Source organism: Vombatus ursinus, unplaced genomic scaffold (genome assembly GCF_900497805.2).
Source record: "Vombatus ursinus unplaced genomic scaffold, bare-nosed wombat genome assembly UNPS02014924.1, whole genome shotgun sequence".
Lineage (NCBI taxonomy): Eukaryota > Metazoa > Chordata > Mammalia > Diprotodontia > Vombatidae > Vombatus > Vombatus ursinus.
Genome location: NW_020954702.1, coordinates 4,786,947 through 4,807,027, shown reverse-complemented (window position 1 = coordinate 4,807,027; position 20,081 = coordinate 4,786,947). Strand labels below are relative to the sequence as shown.

Sequence of the window (20,081 nt, the reverse complement as noted above, 5' to 3'; positions counted from 1 at the left end):
AAGATGGGGTTAATTAAGTATTCTATTTCATCTTCTGATAATCTGGGCAACTTATATTTTTGTAAATATTCACCCATTTCACTTAGATTGTCAGATTCGTTGGCATATAATTGGGTAAAATAGCTCCAAATAATTCTTTTAATTTCCTCTTTTCTAGTGGTGAATTCACTCTTTTGATTTTTAATACTGGTAATTGGGTTTTCTTCTTTCTTTTTTTAAACCAAATTAACCAATTGTTTATTTATTTTATTGGTTGCTTCATAAAACTAGCTCCTAGTTTTAGTTACTAGTTCAATCTTTCTTACTTTCAATTTTATTAATCTCACCTTTGATTTCCAGGATTTCCAACTTGGTGTTTAATTGGGGACTTTTAATTTGTTCTTCTTCTAGCTTTTTATAGTTGCATGCCCAATTCATTGATCGACTCTTTTTTTATTTTATTGATGTAATTGGAAACTAAATAATCTAGTCCTAAAGAATGAGTGTGGAGGGGGTTAAATGGGAGAGAGGGAAAAAATTTGGAACTCAAATTTTTTTTTTAAAATGTTACAAAAAATCTTTACAAATTGGGAAATACCTAATGAAATAAAAATAAAACAAAACATCTTGGAAACTATATTATCCAGTTAAACTGGACTTCTCTCATTTTCTCATTATGTTATCACGTGTCTTACCTTTGTACTGGCTATCTCTCCTTACCTCCAGCCTCAAAGATAAAAGTCAAATACTATTTTCTGCAAGCCTTCCCTAATTACCCCTCAATCTACCTAACCCAGGGGTAGGGAACTTGAGGCCTCAAGGTCACCTGTGGCATTCTAGGACCTCAAGTGTGGCCCTTTGACCGAATCCAAACTTCATAGAACAAATCCCCTTAATAAAAGAATTTGTTTATGAGATAGGAAATTTTATTATTCTGAAAACAAATTTTTAAAAGTTAAAAAGTGATCATCGAAACTTTTAAAAAAATTAAAAAACTTCAAAACAAGTACAAAAGAAACTTCAAAGTGAGAAATAAGAAATAAAATTGAAAATACAATAACTAAAATAAAAATCAAAAGAACCAGTTTTTTTAAAGCTTTAAGTGACATCTAATTTAATTCAAATGCAGAAAAAATCCAATTGCTCAAATAAAAAATGAGAAAAGTGAATTCACAATTAATAGAAAGAAAATAAAAATAATCATCAAAAATTACTAATGTAAAGTGGCTGAACTTGCCTCTAAAGGTCACTGCTTAGAGCACACACCCACCCACTTATTTTCTGCTTCATTCCAGTCCACTAAAAGGAAGAGTGGGGACCTACTTAACAGCAATATGCTTATAGCAATGTGCACAGGTTTGCACTGGTGATCTAAAAGAGCTGATGACTCAGTGGATATAGAAAAGCGAGCTACTGAGCTCATTGTTGTCTGTCTTCTCTTTTTGGTTTTGAAGTAGGTAGACTTCTTCCATCTTCTCCCTGAGAGTGAAGTGAGAGAGGAGGTTACCCATTCTCCTACTCAACTTCCATGTAACCATGAACACATGGCCATCTCTGTCTCATTTTTTTCTTTTCTGATGTTAAATGAATGAGTATTCCATGGTGGATGTGTGCAGAACTGGTGGTGACCTGGTGAGTCCCAAAGATGCAACAGTCCTATGAGACTTATGAACCAGCAGCTTGCAATGGTCTCTGGAATCACAGTGGTTAATAGCATGAGAAATGTCAGCATCAGAAAGAGACACCCAAAAAAGATCAAACTTGTCCACCTGATTAGACAGTGCCCAGTGCTGTAGTGAAATGCTCAATTAGCAATATTTCACAGTAGTTTTATGTTCTGATGAGGTTTAAAATATTAGTCTCCTATGATACGACTCTCCTACCTCTTACATTGTGGATCAGGCTAGTTTTTCCCTAAAAGGTAAGAAAGCTAGGATTTGTTTGGCTGGTGACTGGGGCAAAGCTCAAGAAGTACTTCCCCTGACACAGTGTAAGTAGCCTCTAGCCTAATGGTAAAGCCTCCTAGCCCTCTAAACTTCTTAAACTGTAGATTGAGACCCCATATGAGGTTGCAAAAAATTTGAAAACAGTAAAAGGTTTCTGAACACGCAATGACCAAAAATTAAATTAAAAATCAAATGTGTAATGAATCTGAGGTGTTTCTGGCATCATTTGCCCTGCTGCATCACAAAATTTCACTGCAGCCTAGGTTCTGAACACAAGGCCTTCTGGTCTTGCAACTCAACTAACTAAGAAATGTGAAAAGGGGTCAGGAATGGAAAAAGTTTAAGAAGCATTGCTTGAAAGGCAGAGGTGTCGAACTCCCAAAGCTGCAAAACTCCCAAATACAGCCTGAACCAGATTAAAATGTAATTGGCAAATGTATGACAAAATAAAAATACAATAAAACATCGATAATGTTAATTTGTAGTTTTCTAAGTCAACTTGCAGGCAGGGTTCCTAACTGAACTCCCAAAACAAGTGGAATTCTCTTCATAGGGATTAGGGACCAGGCATCACCCTGACACTTCAGGAGAAATCAAGCTACCTGAGATGAAAATTCCTCCATGATTCTCTCAGCACATAAGGTCATCTAACTAGGAGTCCCAACAAAATCTCTAGATGTCTTTTCTACAAAGGGCACAACAAAATTTCTCCCTAGGTTATCGTACCATAGGTAATACCTTTGCAGGTCTAGGCAAAATTTCCTCAGAGTCCATACAAGACACCCAAAATTTTGCCAATGGAGCCCTGACTATTGCAAGGGCAATCTGAACTTCAAAATAGGAATAGCAGGTTCAATTCAAGCTTAAGAAAAAAGAATCAAAACCAAGACCCAAAACCATGTTGGGATCTCAAAAGGGATTAAACACTTAAGGTTTTTGGGCAACAGACAAAAAACTTAATCTTTGGTCTGTTAAGTGTCTCACAATAAATTAAGCAGCCTAGGCTGGCTTTAAAAAAAAAATTAATGAATTATATGCTAACACATACATACATACAACGTGCTAGGTAGACCAGTAGGCACCAATATTTTAGGAATACAAACTCCATACCACTGACCATAGGTACAATGTGGGACTAAGTAGTTGGGTGATCTTGAATAAATGGGCCCACTAAATACAAAAGATTTCAGTACATAAGTATTCAAACAGAAGTTAACTCACACACTCACTCACACACACACACACACACACACACACACACACACACACACAAATTGGCCTGACTTGTAAAGGAACATGTGAGAAAATATACTGCAGAATTTCAGCCTAAACCAAAATGAGAAAAAAATGCTAATTTTTCTCTGGTGGATCCTTAAAATAAGGTATCCAGTAAAGAAAGTCTTAAGTAGAAAATCTTTCAAGAGGGGAGTTGCAAAAGAATAAGATGCAGGGTATATTTTACCACTAAACTAGAAAAAATGCCAATACTCTTACTGTCCTAAGTCCAATACAGAGATTCCTTTAGGGAAGGAGTTCAAGTCATACTTCCTCTCACACTTAAAACACCAGTACTTTCCCAGAGGTGAGATGAGCACCATGGGTAACCACAGGACATACTGCTAGGAGACAGTGGGAGTTCAGAAACATTTGGGGGCAGAGATAAGTGGATGCTTGAGGAAATATAGGTTTACATGCTGTGCTTTCCTTCTTAATTTAAAGTACTTCATTTTGCCCCTGCTCTTTTTTATTTGGTTAATTTATAAGACTACATCCAATGTATGGCTGACATAGAGTATTCCTTATATGATCTAATGTAATAATCAATAAAACTGAGTACAGCAGAGATGAAGGAAACACTTTTCATGGAGTCCTTTACTAGGCATTATGGAGCCATAAGACACTGAACACATTATGAGTTCCTATAAAATGCTTGGGATTGGGCGAGTAGTAAGACAGGCTTCTGAAGATTCTGAGCCATACAGTGGTATAGCCATTGTGCCAGATGGTGGCAATCAAGAAATCTATGAGTAGGTCCCCCTAGACTAATATTTTGGCCTGAGCAAACAGGAAACAACTGTGACAGGGGCCATGGGAATACATGACATGGGAATACATTGACAGCTAGATAGATAGAAGTTAGAGACTCTCTGTCCTAAATGAAGTAGCCCAATCCCTGGTAAATAGTGGATGTGGGGTAATTTCACTTCCCAGGTGGTATTTACACTTGACCTGCAGCTGGCATAAGACTGACAGTGTTGTAACACACAGCCAGACACTTTGCAGTAAATTCTCTATGTGTTATCCTGATGTCATAGAGAAATGGAATTTTGTTTAGCACAACCTACACTGTACTCCAATAACCCCATACCCTCCAATAACTCCATACCCTTCTAAAGGAAATAAGTGTCTTTTAAGCACAATTGTTGGACTACCCACCAGGCCTGAAATCTTCCATTTCTCCAAACCCACCATTTCCAAATGGGTTAAGATTCTTAAGGATCCTAGGATACTCCAGCATAGTAACAGTTAACTGAATTTAAAGGATGGAGGACACTAACTACAGTTGGTGCCTTTCAAGAGCCAACACAAAGCACTTTTCTGTGACAAAGAGTAGTGATCTCTGTAGTCACTACTATTTTAGAACGACTAGCTTCTTTTCACATCTGTCTGCAAACCTGTCTGTCACTGCTACTAATCTCCAACAACCATATCACTGACTGAGGTTGCTAGAGGGGAGGGAGAAGAGGAAAGAGTGCTTCTGATGACTTTTCTGACTTTTTGAAGTTCACAAGTAAATTGGTCAAGCCCATCTCCCCATAATATTCACCTAATATCAGGGAAAACAAAACACACAAAAAAGATGTGGTCTGGAGGATTTGGTGTTTGAAAAGACTACTTGCTTCAGTCTGAGGGAGAATATAGACCCCCAGAGTGGTGGGCTATATAATCAAGGACGTCTGAGGGTGAAGAGTGTCTTCAATTACATCACAGGAACTAAAACTGTTCTGGAAGTGAGGGACACTTACTCCCAGGGGAAGTGAGAAAGGGGAAACTTGTAGGGGAAGTTATACAAAGCAATGACAGAAACACCTACAGGGAAAGCCCAAAATGGACGCCTTGAAAGTTTTGATCACAAGAGGAAATCAGAGACTAGAAACAGAGTAGATAATCACAGCGGTCATGAACCAGAGAATGAGACTCCAGAGTACACAAAGAGGATGGATAATGAAGAAAGTGAGAGAAAGTCTCTCTGGCAAGGGGTGCAAGAAAATGAATTAGAAATTCTAAGGAACAGAACTAACTGAAGGGGTGGAGAGAAAGGTGCCAGCTACATGTTTAACTGAGAGGGGCAAAAAAAGAGGGGGGCAAGAACAGATAAAAGCAAGACTGAGGGTCAGCTAGGTGGTGCAGTGGATAGAGCTCCAGCCTTGGAGTTCAAATCTGGCCTCAGGCACTTGACACTTACTAGCTGTGTGACCCTGGGCAAGTCACTTAACCCCAATGCCTAGCCAAAAAGCAAAAAACAAACAAAAAAAAAACCCCACATCATAACATTAAATGTGAATGGTAAACAAAGCAATAAAACAAAAAAGAGTGGGGAAAAAAAGAAAACAAACCAGTATGATTTGTTGCTTACAAAAAAAAAACACAAAATTAAACTGAGGTGACAGAAAGATTTTTTTTACTATGCATTAAGTGAATCCAAAAGGAGCTGCAAATCATGCTGACAAGCAAAAACAAACATTCAAAAAATAAAGGATACACAAGGAAATTACATGATGCTGAAATTAAAAAAAACAATAAACCAGTATCAGTAATAAACAGGTAAGCTCCTTGGCATCCAAACTGTAAAGGAAATATAATATGAGCTACAAAAAACCCAACAGTGAGAGAAACATCAATATCCTTCTCTGTTTTGAGTAAGTGTAACAAAAAGAAACAAAAAGAGAAAATATGGAACTGAACAAATTGCAAGAGAAATTAGGGTTAAAAGTTTTATGGCATCTTAAATGGGACTGCAAAAGAATATACATATTTCTCAGCATGACATGAAACTTTTACAAAAACTGACCATGTACTAGAGGCACAGAGATATTACAAACAAATATAAAAAGGCAGAAATAGTAAATGCACTTTTACAGACCACAACACAATAAAAACAATAATAGGTTTTTGTTTATCGACCAAAATAGAGACTTAACAATGAAATCTAAAACAGTAAGTTGGTCAAAGAACAAATCATAGCAACAATTAGTAATTAAGTAAAAGAAAACAATAATGATAAAACAGCATATCAAAATTTCTGGTATTCGGTTAAAGCAATGCTCAAGAGGAAAATCATATCCCTAAAACATACACCAAAAAAATATATATAAATGATTAATGAGCTGAAAAGGCATTTTAAAAAATGAGAAAGCCAACAAATAAACCTAAATTGAGAACAAAAGAGAAGATATTAAAAAGTAGAAGGGAAATAGATAAATTGGAAATAAAAACAGAATTGTTAAATAAACCTGAAAACTGGTTCTCTGAAAAGACTAATAAAACTGATAAACCTTTAGCTAATCAGATTAAAAAAGATGAGGGAAGAAAATTTAAACCAATAACACAACAAATGAGCAAGGTGAAATCACATAATAATCATAACCTATTATGAAAAGTTATATGCTAACAAAACTGAGAACACAAAAGAAACATAGGGATGATGATGATAATAGCTAACATTTATTTAGTGCTATTATGTGCCAGGAACTATGCTAAGTGCTTTACAATTATCACCTTATTTGATTGTCACAATAATCCTGAGAGGTAGGAGCTATTATTATCCCCATGATAGAAAAGGTATCAGTGGACCATGGCCACTTTCTTTCTGACTCCAGGCTGAGCGCTCTATCCATGGTGACACCTATCTCCCACAAAAATATAAAATACCCAAAATATCAAAAGACAAGAAAGAGATCCTAAGTAACCCAATTTCAGAAAAGGAAATGGATTTAGTTTTAAAGGAATTAGCAAAGAAAAAAATTCTTGGTACTGATCAATTCAAAAGAGAATTATATCAAATTTTTAAGGAACAATTAGTACCCATACTTCAAAAGTTATTCTCGATTATTGAGTAAGAAAGCACCCTTCCAGAATCCTTATACAAGGTAAATATAATCCTAATTTTTAAAGCAAGGAAAGAAAACATAGAAGGAAAACCATAGAAAAATACCATGAATAAATACTGAATCAAAAACTTTAAATAAAATCCTATCAAAGAAACTACAGAAATTTATCCAAGAAACCATTTGCTATAACCAAGTGGGGTTCATAGCAGAGATGCAAGATGGTTGAATACTAAGAAAACAATCCACATACTCCTATTAAAAACCATAACATCCAAAACCACAGGATCATCTTAAGAGATACAGAAAAAGCCTCTGACAAAGTGCAGAACTCTTCTATGCTACAGACCCTACAAAGTACAGGCATAGAAGAAACTTTCAAAAATATCATAAAAAGCATCTAACTAAAACCAAAAGTAAGCATTATATGCAATGAGAATACACTAAAACCTCTTCCTATACACAGAAGAGTGAAACAAGAATGTCTACACCCCCCACTATTATTTGATATACTTCTAAAAATGCTAGCAACAGCAATAAAATAAGAGAAAGAAATTAAAGGCATAAAGAAAAGATAATTACTGATATGATGGTAAACTTGGAAAACCCTAGGAAATCAGCAAACTATTATGACAATAGCTTCAGCAAAGTTGCAGGCTACAAAATAAACTCTCAAAAATCAACAGTATTTCTATAAATTAATAATAAAGCCCAAGAAACAATAATAGAAATGGAAATCCCATTACAAATAAGTACAAAATACATAAACTACCTGGAGACTGACCTAACAAAGCACACATGAGACTTGTACAGATTGAATTCAGTGTTTTTTAAAGAAATAAAGAACTTAAATAGCTGAAGGAATATTCAGTGTTCAAGACTAGGCTATGCCAAAGTAATAAAAACGACAATACTACCAAAGTTAATTTACACTTTTAATGATATATCAATTAAATTACCAAGGGGATACTTTCCAGAACTTGATACATAATAAAAATTCATTTGGAGAAACAAAAGATCTAGAATATCAGCCTTTAAATTATATTACAACCCAACAGTTATCAATACTCTCTGGTACTGGTTACAAAATAGAAAGAGCTTTGGAAGAGAGCACACCAGGAAGAATTAGAAACAATGGCACTCAATAACCCATGAAAAAGTAGAAAACATAATTACCTCAGGAAAATACTTCAGGAAAATAAAATAAAATAATTTTCTGGGAAAACTGGAAAGCAGTCTGACAGAAATTAGCCTTAGACTAACTCCTTAAGCCATATTCCAAAATACATTCTAACTGAATATGTGACCTTAATATTAAAGAGCAGGCTATTACAGAGAAAGAGATCATATGCCTCTCAGAGCTATAAACAGGAGATGTATTCTTAACCAAACAGAGATAGAAGCAATTAAAAAAATAAAATAGTTAATTCTGACTACATGAAAGTGAAAAGTTTCTGCAAAGATAAAATTGATGTACTTAGGGTAAGAAGGGAATTACTATAAATAGTTGTTTATACATCTTGGATATCAAAATCTCACTGGAGAAATCTGAAATATATATACACACACCTCAGAAAAAAAGGAAGGAGCTGAAGGAGGAAAAAACAATTTTTTGTTTTACACACACACACACACACACACACACACACACACACACACACAAATACCCACTCCCCAACAGATTAGTGAAAAAATATAAACAAACAGTTCTGAAAAGAAGAAATTTAAAGTATTCACATGAAAGAATACTCTAAATCGCTAATAAAAATACAAATCAAAACAACCCTAAGGTTTTACCTCACATCCTGCAAATTGGCAAAGATGACATAAAATTGCAATAATCAATGCTGGAGAGATTGTGGAATGAAATGATAGGCACACTAAAATATTGGTGGAGCTATGAAATGGTATAACCATTTTGGAATTATGCAAATAAAGTAATACACGCTTTACACATCACACATGTTTTTGGATTTTTTCAATTTATCAATCAATTATGCAGATTTATTTTTTTCCTCTTAAAAAAAATACTATTTACTACATGGGATAGTTCTCTGTAAGGGGGAGAGGTAGGGAGAAAGTCACTTGGGATAACTATGATGATTTATGAAATAAATATCAATAAAAACTTTAAAAATAAAAAAGAATGATCCTTTCAAGTTTATTTGGAATAGGACAGAATATCAAATACCTGAAAAAAAGAGCAAAATCAAAAGACATCATTAATACCAAATGTAAAGGTAATTGAGAAATCAATAATTACTGACCATTCTGCCCACTTTCTTCATCTGATATCTAGCACCAGGTTTACTGAGTTCCCCCACAAAAATGTTAAAGAGAAAAATCCGGAATTACAGTTGTAATTGTTTTGATGTGAAGGGCTTCTCCATAAAGAAGTCATGCAACATGGCAAGAGTGGGGAGTAACTTTCATCTATAAGAATATATAAGAGATATTTGGAGAACACATAGACAAAGTTGAAGAGATACTTCTTTCTTGATAAAACTGTCTTAACTGTTCTTTTATGAAGAAACATTATAAAGAAAATTCTGTGTAACAGTGCAATTTTTGAAAGAGTGGTACCTATGATAGCAGAAGAGGAGAAAGAAAATAGAACCAAAATAACATTTCCTAAAAAACTGAACTTAACTCTTTCCCTGAAGACAAATGCATCAAGGATACTTGAGAGACTTTAATCAGTATCTTGAATGACCTGAATGGCAGAATTTTATATCCAGAAGAACTATCTTCTATTGTCATAGTGTAGTCTACTCTAGCTAGCTAAAATGTTGTAAAATAATGATTTCACTGTTACTACAACATATATTATTAACTTTGATATATCAATTTAATCATAGGAGACAAAGGGATAGAGATATCAGAAACTACTATTGGGAAGGGAATTTTCTCCAGTTTATTAAATACTATTTAATGATCTAAAAATGGAGGTTCAGATAGATTAATGAGAAAGAAATTTTAATCCTATTAATAAGAAAAGATCCATGCATAACTCTGAACTACCCCAGAACTCTGGATAATCATTAAATATGGAAGCAAAGTAGGAAGCAGGCTGGAGATATCCAGCCCCGCATGAAACAAGTTGTGAAAAGCATAGCTCTACATGCAACAAGGCATTATTGGTCTAGTGTGTGATCAGTTGTAGCTCATCCAATCTCAGCTTGTCACTTGACTCATTCCCTATACATTATTTTTATGCTCCCTAGCTATATAGCCATCTAAGAGTATGCTATGATAATTTATTTCTCATTAATACACTTCCTTGTCAGGCACTCCAGTTAGATAATAGTTAATATTGGTAATAACTAATATTTAATGAACCAGAGAAACATCCTTTCCCAATATTTCAATTACATTCATGGACTAAAACGTGTTCAACCACAGTTCAGTGGATGGGCATGTTTTTGCTGCTAAGAATATTTAGATATGGGGCTTTTTGACTTTTGTTTTGGGGACGGGAGTATATTTAAATAAATGTTAAAATTACAAATTATTAACTAATGAAATTTATAATAAGGGCATTTAATATTTTAGCTTGATCAATGTCACAGCCTGAATCACCATAAAAATCCTGACTATATTACCAGGTGACTTTTCTTTACTTGCAAAAACTCAGTCTTCAGTCAATAAATTTTCTCAAAGCAAAAGAAGACCTTTTCCTCTCCTTTCTTTGAAGTTGGTTTTTCCTCATCCACAACAGGAAATAATTTCTTCACACTATCTTAACAGTCTCTCTCCACAACCAATTAAATTTCATTTATCATAGATTAAAAAAAACACACACACACTTTCTCTATGACTCCACTGGGATAAGTATTCCACATTTAAGTCATCTTTTCAAGGGACTGTTCACAGATTCTCATAGGTAATGGATAAAACATACACATTCTCCTTGATTTTATAAGGAGGGTATTTCACACCAAGCCATTTCTCAAGTGACTTTTAAACTGCAAGCACAAAATTGCTTTTTTACCTCAACATTTTAATTCCTAAAGGTACTATAACAGTATCTGTGGCTGTATAACATTTCAGTTTGTTTTTTTTTCCAGTCATGTTCAACTTTTCATAATATTATTAGAGGTTTTCATGGCAAAAATTCTTGAGTGGTTTGCCATTTCCTTCTCTCCAATTCATTTTGCAGATGAGGAACTGAGGCAAACAGGGTTAAGTGACTTGCCCAGGGTCACACAGTTAGTAAATGTCTGAGGCCAGATTTGAATTCAGGAAGATGAGTCTTTCTGACTCAAGGAGTGACACTCTATCCATTTCCCCACCTATGTGCCTTGTATGCTATGGAAATACAGACACACTAATATTCTGAAGCAGAATTGTAACTTGGAGCAACTATTCTGGAAAACCATAAAAATTAAATTAGCCACAGGATGCTCTACCTCTGCAGTCCCACCCAGAACTGTGAAGAAGTAATGAAGGAAAAGCACAGAGTACATACAGGATTCCTATCTTCCTGGAAAGGAAGGAACTGATTATATTAGCCTGAGATCCTCAACTTCTCCAACCCATTCAAGACTGCAGAGGATGCAGCGTTAGTCTAGAACTACAACAGAAAGCAGGACAATTGTAAGAGGGTCAGGGAACAGGGATTGTAAAATCCTCTAAAATTACTGTCCTCTGAGCCTAAGAGAGATTCCTAACTCAACACCTTCATATAGGACTAGGATCCTAGAGGGGAATAAGGCTCAGTTCATCAACCCAATCCAATAGGGAAGCAGAGGGGCAGATTCCAGAGAGCCCTGTGATCCCATCTCAACTACTCCAGCCAGTACCAATGAACTGTTCACCTCAGTATACCAGGCCAAGGAATGAAAAAACACAATGTAGCCATTAGCAGTTCTCCACCGTAAAACCAGAGTAACTCTACAGCTAAATGAAGTTCAAAAGAAAGGGGAGACTTTCACTAGCCTTCACTAATGGAAAGCTTAACAAAGATGTAAGTAAACGGAAGAAAACTTCCAATACAATGAAGAAATACTATGAAACCCAAGATAAATTTCAGAAGTAATTTTGCAGTAATTCCAAGTAGAAACCCAGAAAGAAAAAAAATGATGGATTGCTCACAAAGAATCTAAGAGTGGAAGGAAGAAGTGAAGGAAGAGCTAGAGAGATAATCAAATTAGAGTTTTTATAGAAAATTAGGAAAAAACAAACAACTGAGTACAGAAGGTGGAAAATCTTGTCTAAGTAGTAGACATCCTGAAAGATATGGAGCACAGCTACAAAATTCAAGTTCCTGATAAGGAATATTAGAACAAAATCAAAAGACTAAAAATCAGAAGAAAGGAAACTAGCATTTATTAAGTACTTCCTACGTGCTAGACACTACATGAAGCATTTTACAAATATCATCTCATTTGATCCTTACAACAACGCTGGTAGGTAGGTTCTATTTTACAGCTGATGAAACTAAGTCAGACAGAGTAGAGTGACCTGCCCAGTTCAAAAAGCCAGTCAGTGTCTGAGGCTGGTTGGGTTTCAGGTCTTTCCTGTCTGCACTCTACCTCAAGTATTCAGAGGCACCACCTACTTGCCTCTGAATACATGAGGTAGCTACCAAAAACAAATGACCTGGGAAAGAGAATAAGGAAAAGACTGAAGAATCATTAGGCTTCTTGAAAAACATGATAAAACAAAATACATTTTTAAAAAATCATAAAAAAACTGCCTGAAAACCAAAGAAGATGAAAAAATGATACAGTCCAAGAGTTATCACCTAAAAAAACCTCTTTACATAATATACGCATAAACACAATGGCATATTCCAGAGCTTTCAGGTTGAAGAGAATAATACAAGATCCCACTGTACTTAAGTGGGATCTTGACAATCTGACAAGATACATACAGCCTTACAAACTGCTGGCACTGTCAAATGATGACATTAACATCACACAAAATTCCTTGAAAGATGCAAGATGGATAAGATTGTTCAAGAACCATCAGTGACCTATTATTACCACCTAAGGTATTTGCCACAATCATAGAGGATGTCCAAGTAAGAAATGAAACAGAAGGTGAATTTTCCTCTGTTCAAGTACTCCTATTTATATATGCCATTGTGATTAAATCAAGCCCTAGAATACTACACAGCCCGCTGAGATCTCTAATCACTCAAATAGCTGATTGTAACCATCCACAAAGGAAGGAGGAAAGAAAAGGAGGAAGGAGAGGAAGGAAAGGAAGGAAGGAAGGAAGGATGGATTTCTATTGTCCAGATGATGGCATGCAGATAAATTGAGTAAAATCACCCAAATGAGATCCAAAAGCAGAATGATTTTTTCCCCATTCACAGCAATATTGAGTTGGTGATACTCATGTTTAAAGCTATTAACAACACTATCATTAAAACTGTTCACCAAGATAAGAGGAAAAATAGAAGAAATTTCCCAAGGAAGCCATTTAATGGTATTTAGTACTTACAATTCTGCTTCCAGTTGTGTCTGGGGCAGTGTGTGAGGCACAGCACAATTTATTCATGAAAAGTCTTAGGGGTGGGAGGTGGGGGTGAAAAGGAACAAGAAAACCAGAGACACATCGCATCTATTATCATAAAGAGATTTTCTTTATTTAAAACACAAAACACTAAAAAAAAAAAAAAACCCAACCCTTCTGATGTTTAAAAAAAAAAAGACAGGACAGTGTTTTTGTTTTTGTTTTTTTCCTGGCTGTTAACAGTAAGTCAGTCAACTAAGTGCTGGTAATATAAATACAAACAGAAAAAACACTCTCCCTTCTAAAGAAGCTTACACTATAAAGGGAAAGATAACACATAAAAGTAAGCTAAAGGGACAGGGAGAGAAGGAAAAGGAAAGAGACTGAGATAGAGACAGAGAATGAATGAAAATGTAGAGAAAGTCCAGGAGAGCAGCCTGCAGAGTAATGAAATGTGGCCCTTTCAATGTGTGTGCATTCCAGAGCTGGAGTAAAGCTTCAGGATGAAGAGCTGTGGCATGAAAGAGAAATTCCAGTGTTGCCTAGAGAGGAAAAGCCCACATTCAAACCATTTGGTCAAAAATATTACTCCACACACTTCTTCAGTTATTTCTACAGGTTGGACATTCTTTCAGTTTGTCAGTTGTTAAGTAACCCTAGGATCGGAGCACCAGCATTTAAATACCACACCGACACTTCCCTACTTACTAGGAACCACAAAGTTTTAATTGGCCAAATTCACCAACACTACAACCACTCACCTCTTCCCTAGCTCTGGTTTGCCTTTTATAGTGGAGTCATGTAAGTCCCAGCTGTTTCTAATTACCTCTCAGGCTCTTCCTGGGTGAATGACTCAGCAACCTGACTTTAAAGGAGCCAAACTATTTTCTAACACAATCTACTGGTTAACCGATATTGACTTATTAAATACGGGTGGGTGTTGTTTTTTTGTTTTTTTTTAAGCGACTTCACAGGATAACAGAATTGGAAAGGAAACTGAGGCCCCAAAAGAGTTAAATGGTTTGTCCAAGGTCACAAAGAAAGGAAGTGGCAGAGCCGTTCTTTAAACTCAATTCCTCTTTCTCCAAAGTCAGCACACTTCCCACTGCACCAAGCTGAAAGATGATTTGTTCACAATACTTTCCTACTCCAAGCTTCTTTTTTTTAAAAAAACAATCCTCTAGATTGCTTCTAAACAAGCTGTACTTCATTGACCGAAGGAAATCCTACTCCTGTTTTTCTAACACCGGTCAGTCAACAAGCATTTAACATCAATCTGATAAGATGAAATATTTTGCCACCAATATGTTCCTACATTTGCAGTTTATAGCTTTTAGTTATTCAAAACCTAAGAGCCTCTATGATTTAGGAGTGTTATATTACAAATTGCATAATCACTATTATCATAAAGAGATTAATTTCTTTATTTAAAACACAAAACCAGATAAATTTATAATGGCAAACAGTTCGAATACTGGCATTAACACTCCAAAAAGAACCTAGTGCCTATACAACATTTTCTTTTTAAATCATATGCTTTCTGGTGACATTTTTCACAGCTTCCACAATTACTATTTCATTCCCTTAGCTCTGTCCAAACTTGAATTTTTCTTCAAGAGAAAGAAACAATTAGAACTACAATATTCATTAAGCATTTTATAACGCTGCATGCCAGAAGTGATTTTCAAAATGTTAATATTTGACATAGTTGATAGAGTGATTTATTTTTTTTACTACATATGAGTAAGTTCTAATGCATCCGAGTTTTCGGTTCCCGGAAAAAGAAGACCTTCAAATAAGCTGAAAGCAATATGTTTACGCTGTAACCACGAAGGTTTGTCATACCCAACTTAAATCTGAGGGGTGGGGTTCTTTTGAGGGTTGGGTGGTGAGGGGTTTCGAGGAGTCAAGAACTATGGATCCAAAGGGTGGCTGGCGGGAATATAAAGCAAATACTAAGCCATACGGCTTAGTATTACACGGGGGTAAAGTCTGCTGAGGTGTAACAGCTGCAACATGCCAACGGCCTGGGCACGGGAACACCCCCCCCAACACCAGACTGGGCTATGTGCAGAGAGCCCAGCGGGGGGTCGCCGTCCGCAGGGCGCCCCGGGCCCGGGCGCCTGCTCCTCCCCCGCCCCCACACCCTCCCACCTGCGGCCGCCCCTCCCCCAGGGCGCAGACCCGCAGCCTCCCGCCCGCCTCCTACCCCGCTCTACTCACCCCCGACAGCTACACGGCCCGGGGTGGGGGTGGGGGTCACTTCCCGCCGACCCACAGGGGACGCGGACACTTGGGAGACGGCGGCTGCTGACAATGTCAGAATCCCGAGCTCAGGACGAGCGCCCGAGCCCCAGCAGGAAAGCGATCAGGTGACCGTCCGCCTCTCGGTTCTTTCTCTCCTCTTTCCCCCACCCCCGCCTCTCACCGCCTCAGCTAGGCTCGTGGTCCCGCCCCCTTTCGTTCGCGCTGATGATTGGCCCCCGAGGCCCGTTGGAATACGTCAGTCCCGGCCCCTAGTTTCTCACCGCTCTGGAAAACGGGCTGGTGGAAAGAGGAGGAGGGGTGGAGTCCCGGGCTGGGAGTGGCCGGCCAGCTTGGGCCGTCCTCCCCCGGATCCCGTCCACCACGGGTGCAACCGGGACGTGCATACCCCTCTTCTTTCTATTGTGGTACTTACTTGAGCGTGAGGTGCTGTGTATAGTTGTATAAATAAGAAATGAAACACGAAATTAAATTACAAGAACAACACATTATTTTACGCCCCAACAAGGGAAAAAAGGGAGTAGGTGGAGGGGAACGAATGACCAACTCTCCTGATTCATCCTATTGTATCATTTGCTTAAAGTGAAAAAGGAACTGAAGTTGTTGAACAAAGCAATCAGAATCTCATGGATTTATACTCTTAAAAATTAAAGCTCAACATTTGGAACTGAGAAGTCTTGCAAAAGGCACTAATTGAATGATTTAGACTCTGTGTCCTTCTTGGCTGGTTTGAATAAGGAGGATATATGTATTTGCCAACATGTGACTTCAATATATGACTAGTGGAAGAGTAAAAATGATTATTTTCAAGGAAGAGGAAATGGGGAAAGACTGTCTTTGAATGAAACCTTCCCATTTTCTACTTAAGAAAAATTGCATTGGAGAAGGTAAAACTGATAAAATATTTAACGCTGAAATTACAATGTTATGAGGCTGCAAATCATGGAACACCACAATCTCGAAAGAATCAAAATTACTGGTAACCCAAAGGGCAATGGAATACAGCGCATTTATACAGTATTTTTTAGTTTGCTGAGGAAACAAGCTCAGAATGGTTAAATGACTTGTCCATGGTCTTATAGCTATTAAGGAGGAGAGGCAGAAATGAAACTTACATCTTCTGGACTCCAGGTTCAACACACTTTCCAACACACCATATTGCCTCTGAAAGATGTTTGGCTACCAACCAAAATGAACTAGTTCCAAAAATTGCTGCTTAGGGTGAATGAGATGAGGCTAAGTGATGACAAAGAGAAGGTAGAGCTGTTCACAATTTTTTGAATGATTCATGGATTAAAGGATAAAATAAAGTAGCTAATTGGGTGATGATATCCATGTAGATATTAAGAAAATTGTAAGGGAGCCCCTAGCTGCCCCTGATGAGTTGAAGTCCCATAGTCCACATAAACTATATCCTCAGACATTTCTTCCTCCAGTGGATTAAGGCAGACAGAGGTTAAATGACTTGCCCAGGGTCTCACAGCTAATATGTGTCCAAGGCCACATTTGAACTCAGGTCTTCCTGACTCTGGGACCAGCTCTCTATCCACTGAGCCACCTTGCTCGGGAGGACTAGTACCTCTGGCATGAGGGCTCGCAAAGCAGAATGGAAGGATAAAAACAGTTTGCTCCAAAGGCCATGAAGGTGGCTGAAGCAGGCACTGTGGCAGAGTTAGAGCTTGGTTAGATATTGAAGATGCCAAGGCCATCACCAGTCATCTTGACCTTGTCTTGCCACTACAATGACTCTGGAAGAGATAGTGAGGCTGACTGCCTCACTTAAATCCAATTCACCCACAAGTCAAGATATCACTCAAGGTGTCATTGGTCCTCTTCAAAAATGAAGGACAAACATCTGATTCAAACAGATGTGATTTCTACACTAGTTTAAATTTATTGTTGAACATGTTAGGAATACTGAAACTAGAACAAAAATTTCAGTGAAATCAATATGTGGCCTTTTTTAATATGCATATAGTACTACCAGGAATTTACCACAGGCTTTAAACCATACTTACTGATGTATGGGTGAGAGCCATGCCTATCCATTGTATTGTGCTTTGGTGTCTCAGAAAATGGGAAGAAGGATTTAAACATTCAAAACCAGCACATCTTGCAGCTTAGAAAATATATTGCCAAATATACTGTACTTGGAGGTAGCTAGGTGGCTCAGGGAATAGAGCACTGGACCTGGAGTCAGAAAGACCTGAATTCAAATCCAGCCTAAGATACTCTCTAGGTGTGTGACCCTGGGAAAGTCACTTAATCAGTTTGCCTTAATTCATTGGAAAAGGAAATGGTAAACCACTCCGGTATCTTTGCCAAGAAAACTCCATGGACAATATTGGTGTGCTATGGGTCCATGGGGTCACAAAGAGTTGAAAATGACTGAACAACCATACTGTTCCTGGTTTTACAAGAAACTAAAAAATTATTGGCCAATAGCAATGTAACCCATGTTTTACCACGCCCCCAATCTTGGGGAAAGAGAACTGACCTTCTTATGAGGACAGACTTTCCCAATTCACTCTGGATCTCAGTCATTGGACAACAATAGGTCCCAGACCTGCCCAAGCACCACTTAATGGTTATTTTTTGGGCCCTCCTGGCTCAGAGTGAATGTAAGTAATAACTGTTTCTCTTTAGGCCAGCAATCCTGAGAGTCTTCCCATTCCAGTTTGATTTTTTTTTTTGATTAAAGTGACCATCCCTTGATTCACTTCTTAAAGAGCTATATTCACTGGATGGGAATTGCCTCACTCAAAGTGAGAACTTGAAGACTTTAGCTTATGTGTGATTAAGGAAGAAAAATGTGGTTTGGATTCGCTCCTACAATATGACAAACTCCTAGAGAGATAAGTGAAGGTAGCTTTAATTAAGTTTATAATATAGGTGTAGAAAAGGTAGTTTTATAGCAGCATACAATTAGCAATATGACTATAGTCAGGTTAAGAATACAAAAGATAGCAGTAATATAAGAAAACATCACCAATCTAGGGAAGTACCAACGCCTCAAGTCCAAGCTGGGGATTCTTGGGGTACAGCTTTCAGAGTCCCGATTGGGAAAGTCCCAGGCAAAGCGTCCTCTCCATGGGTGAGAATCCAAAGATGGCTTTCCCAATTAGGATTTAAATAGGGCCTCTAACAAAGAAGGCCCGTGCCAGAGGTATCCATGGTTCTAGTAGATGTTTTTACTTGGTCCAGGGACTGGCCAAGTTCCTGGAGCAAGCAAAACATTTTAGAATATTAATTAACTTGATATGTCCTGATGAACTGGTCAGGTTCCCATAGCATATCTTTTGCTGAGAACTGGCTAAATTCTCAGGTCAACATAGATAACCACACTCTGGCTTATAGCCCAATGTTTAGAGTCGTACAGGGGACATGGAAAATCTTTCCAGATAAGATTTATCAATCAGCTTAAAAAGGTCAAGGTGTCCCACTGCTAACCTGGGCCATCACCAGTCATCCTGATTGATATCTGGCCACTGAACCCAGATGGCTCTGGAGGACAAAGTAAGGTTTGTGACTTTGCACAGCCCTCCCTCCCTCAAATCTAATTCAATTGCAAGTCATGTCATCCTCTCCCTGACGTCATGGTCCTCTTTGAGAACGAAGGACAAACCACAACCACACAACTCACGCCCAACCCTAACGCTGGTCTTGAGGTCGAAGGGGCTTACAGGAAGAAGAAGGAGGAAGTTATAGCAAGAAGAAAAATAGAACTGAAGAGCTGTGTGGAGCAGATATCCAAGAGGAAGCACCTGAAGTTTTTATCTGAACTTTTACCCTCCCTTTCCACACATGTAAAAACTATTGGCTAACAAACCCTAAGCTGTTTGTTGTATAAGATGATCTAAAAGGCTTCAGTCTATTAAAGCTGAAAATTGCACAAGGCTTTTGGAACACCCTGTATTTCTGCTAACATACTAATAAATAGAGAAGATCAGAGACAGAGACAGAGACAGAGAGACAGAAAAATAAGACATTTTGTTCAGCTAGATCCAAACTGTAGACAGCAAAATCAAGGCCAAAAAGCAAAGTGGAGGACTCAGTATTAAAATATCATAAGCACAGAGGTCTAAATAAAGATAATATTCCTGGACCTGTTTTCTCTCCCTTCTGAATTCAGAACTGCTCTAAGTTCTTGCCCTCTTGCCTAAACTGCCCAAGGCTCTGAAAGAAATTCACTCATAGAGCATAATACTATTGACTTTGAAAATCTAAATTTTTTCACTTAATAACAAACTCCCACCTGGTCATACCCTCCACATCTCAGTGATTCTGAACACCATCATGTAAACCCCATTTCCCAGCCCCC

The 20,081-nt window shown here is 37.5% G+C and overlaps 1 protein-coding gene across 2 annotated transcripts in view; it reads right to left on the bottom strand.

Annotated features, from left to right (window-relative positions):
• Positions 1-15,886, bottom strand: part of BACH1 (BTB domain and CNC homolog 1) — a 47,840-nt gene extending 31,954 nt beyond the window's left edge. For both annotated transcript variants that reach the window (XM_027843657.1, XM_027843658.1), the window contains exon 1: positions 15,719-15,886. The gene's annotated coding sequence lies outside the window, so the exon portion shown is untranslated. The remainder of the gene's footprint in view (positions 1-15,718) is intronic.
• Positions 15,887-20,081: the final 4,195 nt, after the last annotated feature.